Source organism: Triticum urartu, chromosome 7A (genome assembly GCF_056163025.1).
Source record: "Triticum urartu cultivar PI428250 chromosome 7A, HENAU_Tu73, whole genome shotgun sequence".
NCBI lineage: Eukaryota > Viridiplantae > Streptophyta > Magnoliopsida > Poales > Poaceae > Triticum > Triticum urartu.
The window spans coordinates 563,215,675-563,221,674 of record NC_141879.1 but is presented as its reverse complement, the minus strand read 5'-3'; positions in this window follow the sequence as shown (position 1 = coordinate 563,221,674).

Sequence of the window (6,000 nt, the reverse complement as noted above, 5' to 3'; positions counted from 1 at the left end):
GTAATTTGGCCGGGCGTAGGGCCCGGCCGTCAGTCTCTTCGGCCGCCGGCTTCTCCGTCGACTTCTGGGGCCCGCCGCCTGGTGAGCCCTGCCGACTGGTTGGGTACGGGGCTGACAGGCCGCCCCCGCCACTCTCGGGTCTTGTCGGCTGCTAATCGCTGTAGCCGTGACCCTAATGAGGCAGGCTTGGTCAGGGGATCGTGGCTACAACTCAGCCGCTTGGTGGGCGATTACTGTAGCCACTCCGTGTCTCGTATGGTTAATGGTGCGTGGGTTCCGGGGAAAGGGCGGGCCGACCTCCATCGGGTCTGACTGGTGGGGCTCTTGCCGTCTTCCAGGTTCTCGCTGATTGGTGGGGCCCGTCGTCCTTGGGCCATACCGACAGGCCGTCGTGGGAGCAGGACTCCGCCTGCTTGTGGTGATGTCAGGGATGACGTGGCAACAGTGCCGCACCGGGCGGAGATCTCCGCCGATACGATGCACTGTGGCCACGCCTGTCCCTAGATGGGGGGGGTGGGCTACACTGTAGCCATTCTCTGTCTTGTCCTTCTTGACGAGGGCACAGGCTTCGTTGACACCACAGGCCGACTGTTAGGGGCTGGTTTCTCTGGAAGCCGCCAGCTAGGAGTCGGCTTGTCTTGACGTCGCCTCCGGGACTCGGCCGTCTACAGGCAGCCGGCTATTCCTCCAGCCGGCCTCCAGAAGGCTGCACTTCATCTGGGCGCCTTGAGGGGCGCATCCAGCCCTGATGTCTTGAAAGGTTCTGGGCCTCGGGTTAGCCTACCCGTGGCCCATTACTTCGACAACGAGGCTGGAGTCGACGATGCCGTCCACGTGGTCCATGAGATGGCACTCCCGGAACATGAGGGAGAAATACGTCTTCCACGAATCGTAGGAGGAGTCCGCCTGGGAAAGACGAATCGGCACCCGCTTGAAGATGTTGAGCTTGTGGATGTCGTTGATGTCGGGAGGATTAGCGTCGGTGAACGGGTTGGAGTTGGTGGACGCGGAGGAGGTGACGGACGACATGATGCTCGGCAGCAGCAGCGGCTTCAGACGAGGCTAGCGACTTGGCGGTGGCGATGCAGTGATGCTCGGCGACAACAGCGGCTTTAGACGAGACTAGCGACTTGGTGGCGGTACAGATGCGGTGCAGCGGCGGATCGCTTGCAGGCGAGCGAGCGACTAGGAAGAGGCGCGTGCGATCGCACGGGCAGGCGAGCGAGTTGGCTGGGAGAGGCGCGAGCGGTAGAAGGAATCGCGCGGGCCAGCGAGCGCCTTGACTGGGAGGAGGCGCGAGCAGGCGGGGTCGCGCGGGCGCTGTGTCTGGGAGGAGGCGCGAGCGGGCGGGGTAGCGATCGCGCGAGAAGGCGCGGCGGCGGCGGCGGGGGAGAAGACGCGGCGGCGGTAGCGGAAGCTAGGGTAAAAACCTAAACCTAAAAACGGATACCATGAAGATGTATGAATTGCACGAAGTATTGATTCGGTGCATGCATGATATATAAGTATAATGTGGGATCTCTATCTCAATCTATACAATAAACTAAAAAGATGTGCCTAATGTATAAAAAGACAATATACATGCACAAATGATATCCTCGACAAAGAGAATGAGATGCACCTGTTCACGAGAAATTGCGGGTGGGGTTGTTCCGTGCGTGGTGGTGCGGCTGATCTGTCGATAGAAACCGAGGTGACATGCATCAGTGAAGTGGCGTACAAAATAATGTCCTAAACTTGATTGGATGCCCGTGCATCAGATGGTGTGGAGGATCACTGCGCATGATGCGGAGCGCGAGGACTTTCTGCGGCCGCGGGACGATCGAGGTGCATTCGTGCAATGCAAACCTATCATTTTCTCGTATGTGCGCGCTACATCTTCTCGTCGAGCATAGTGGTGCGCTGTGCACACAGTTGATCCGGCGCCGCCGTGTACTACTACCTGTTTGAGAAGAAAGATGTATAGGCATTGGCATGATTAAAACACCAAACTGAGAAGAAAGATGCATTCTTCGATATAGGATGTATTTTATTAACTCGCAATGTTGCATTAAGAGAATATAAATCATGAAACTCACATCTGACCTCTGCATAATTAGGATACACACAGTCAACACTAACACACATAAACACACCCACACACACAAAAGAAGAAGAAAATGCGAACTCCAAAATCCTGTAGTGAGCTATAACATGCAGCAATAACCAACATCATCAACCACGATCGATGGCAGCACCAGACATTGAAAAAGTGCTTCAACAACGACGCCTTCAAAAAGGGAGCAACACATGAGCGCCGTCATCGCTAGATCCATCCACGAAGGGTTAAATCTTGGGTTTTCACCCTGAAGAGGAAATCCGAGCAAGCTTCAAACAATGCCTTCAACAAGGAAATGATGTAAAAACACCACCATTGCTAGGTACAGCTAGTCCAAATCAAACCGAAGAGTATTCACTCCGGAACTCAAATCCCTATCCTTAAGAGCACCATCAAACCAATGTCACCCTGTACTGTCGCCCTCCTGAGAAGAAAGATGCATAGGTGTTGGCATGATTAAAACACAGATCTTTTTTCTTTGAACACAGTAAAGTCATAGATGCTCGCATACATGCACGTACACCCATCCATATAAATACACGCCCGCACGCCCTATCTCTATGAGCACATTCGAGGTATTAAGACGTCACAACATCTTGAGATTGACATAGTCACCATAGGCGTCTCAAGTCAACAGAAATATCTCCTCCACAAAACAAACATCATCAGAAAGACAGAAATTAATCTAAAAATTACGAGCACCAGTGTCAAATGTCAAGTCGACGACTTAAATCCTGGTGGGTTGGTTCCATAAGGAACCTAACCATTTGAGCTACATTCAGTTCTCTCACGACACCCTAATGTAGACATCACTTGGTGCCATTCATGCATAGTAGCTTTTGTTGAAATAAAGGGCCTCGGTGTAGTTAATTCCAGAAAATGCAAAGAGAAGTTTAGAGATGGAAGGCACATGGGAGTTTAGTCACAAATTTGTAATTTCATGGATAACGATGTAGACCAATATATGAAGAGATCTCTAATGTCTACTTAGATATAAGGGGACAAGAGAAAGTTATGCTATGTGTATGCCACATGCTCATTCACATTTATTCATGTTTACCGCGATATCTTCCTCAACTGGCTCAACATTCCCGTTGTAAGAGTTTCGTCCATAGTCTGATTAGGTTGTCATTTTTTTATTTGTTGCCTTTTGAGTATTTGTGAAACTAGGTCTATATATATGAACATATTTGAAGAAGAACACTTTCCATATAAAAGAATCTTGTAATGGGTAAATAGTGGGTGCATTATTTATTGTCTTAATTACTCCTTCCGAGTATATATGTCTTTTTAATCCTGTCATGAGTCAAGCCTACTGAATTTAGCCAAGTCTTCTTCGCGAGAAGGATCAGTCTATTATAAAAGTTCAACGGAAGTACAAAACATCTCAAACATAATAAAAGCTACATCGAGATTCTGAGACCACTGGACAACTGCTACAGCCGCCAGAACGAGCCGTCGACGCACCGTTGTCGTCGCTCCCCTACCGGAGCCGGCTTGACCTTGTCGATGACAGCTGGGAAGTCTTTGTGCACGTGCCCCTAAGGACCAGTGCCCTGGAGATGTAATCGTCGCCGTTGAACCCTTACATAGATTTGAAGCACCTGACACCAAATTTCGTCACATGACGAGGAACACTAACCACACCGCCTCAAGGAGAAGGCAAGAACCTGCTTGGAGCTCCGTCGACTATGTTCAAACGGACGAACTCAAGGAGGATCGGAGCCTGAAAGACAAACTAAAGAAGCACCACCATCCGCCCGACCGCTGCATCTGCAAGGACTAAAAAACCCTAACATGAACTACTAACCAAAGCGAAGGCACCAGGATTTCCCTCCCCACCACCGGCCACCTGAACGATAGGCAGAGGGGAGGAGAATCCACGGGCTCGCCAATGTAGTCTGGAGAGGAGAGTTTGCTCGAGCCGCCTAGGATTAGGGGGAATAGGAAGTCAAGAGGCCTTGATGATTTTTTTTCGAGTACTCGATCGTTAACTCAGATGAAGCAAGTATTTAGCTCGGAGGATGCAGGCCAACTTGTTTTATGGAACATGTGCTGGCTACAACATTTGATTTGATAGCTCAAAAATAAAACGTCTAGGATTGTCAATATAACCTAGGCTTATTAACAAAGTGGGTTATTAGGTATTCACAAAAAAAATGTGTTATTAGGTTTTCTGCCCTGCACCTAACAAGGAACATTTCTTATTACCAATTTTTTTTAACATATCCATAAAATCTGTCTTTTTTTTAACATGATATCCATAAAATCTGTCGGACGGCTTCTCATCTTGTTGAAATGGCTTCATGAATTATTTAGTGAAATATTACCGGTGAATTATTTGTCGTAACTGAACTACTGGTTGTACTGAGACCTTGTTTGTTTCAACTTTAGGCAACAAATTCTCGTAGGAAAGAAAACAAAAACTTCAATAAACAACTATTTGGAATCAGCTTTACCAATGAAGTTGAGCATGGATTCTAGTCATTTTCAGTGTAATTGTCTGAAGCACACCAGATGTATTTCGATGGCAAATCTGATTCTACAAATCAGGTTTTACCAGTGAAGCAATCCACGGATGATTTGAATGAAACTAACTAAAGCAGAAACAAACAGGGCCTTAGGAGGCAATACCATTTCTTTCAAGAAAGAAAGAAAGCAACGTGCTCTCTGAGCTCACACAATCTGCCCAAAATCTAAATTAAGCTAAGGTAACCCAACCCAACTAATTTATAAGTACCATCGTTACCAGCGTGACGCTTCCTTCCACGTGTATGGATAGGATAGCTCGCAGCAAGAAGACCGGCACTGTGTGTGCACGGAGGTCCTGGCTGACCCGATCTAATGGTTGGCACGCCTCGTTGACAAAACCACGCGCGACAATACGAGAATATAGTAGTGCTCAGACTGCACAAATGTAGCGTCGTCACACGTTTGATCCGGACGTGATCGTGCGTGGGCCAGGATCGAAAGCGTCGTGAGCGAGCTGGATGGAGTACGTCGCCACTCAGGGCCACGGCGGACAAAAAATAGTGCGTGCTATGGCTTGATTCCAACGGCAGTGGGCACGCACGATTACCACACTTGCTTATACTAAACCAATCTGTGGATAGATTGCTTTCCAGAAGAGTAGAGCTAGCTATTAGAGTATTCTCCCGTCGTCGGCTTCCTTGTGCGCTGCTCGTGTTATTTTAAGGCCTGATGCTTACAGCTAATTAACCTCACTTTCTTTAGATGGACAGCTACGCAACCTTTTAAAATATGACGAACGCGGGCGATGCAAGCTACTGCTGCGTTAGTAGGAAGAACATTCTAGCCCGTGAATTTGTGAAATGAAATAGACTAGCGCTTAAACTTGTCATTCGGGTTCAAAGTCATCAAAATCGCCCTTGCCTGGTCCGAATCGCGTGCTTCTTTTACCTGTTGACTGGGCCCACATGCCAGAAAACATTTGGGAACTAAGAACACGATTAACGATATTTTGATTGATCTTGTTGTTGCTTCTTGCCCTTGCTTGTTATGCATATTTGGTAGATGTGTCGGTCCAATACTTCGTGCAAACTTTTTTCCAGGTCCAATTCACGCATATGGTTGATATTGCTAGTATTCCTGGCATGATTCTCGATTAAATCAATTCAAAAATTGCTCGTTATTACATCGGGTTAAAGGGCTATTTCGGCCATCTCCATATTCCACCACTCTTAGATTTAGAATCACTAGAACCTCCTTTTCTACCTACTCATTTGTCCAAAATGTTGACCAAAATTTCTTCACCTTTATTCTTTGTCCCACTGAATAACTACTCATTCAAACTATCTATGTTTAACACTTTATTTGTGTTGAATTTTCATTTGTGTAGATTTCATGCTTTTTCGAGGCCATGCAGAAGAGCCGCATGTATG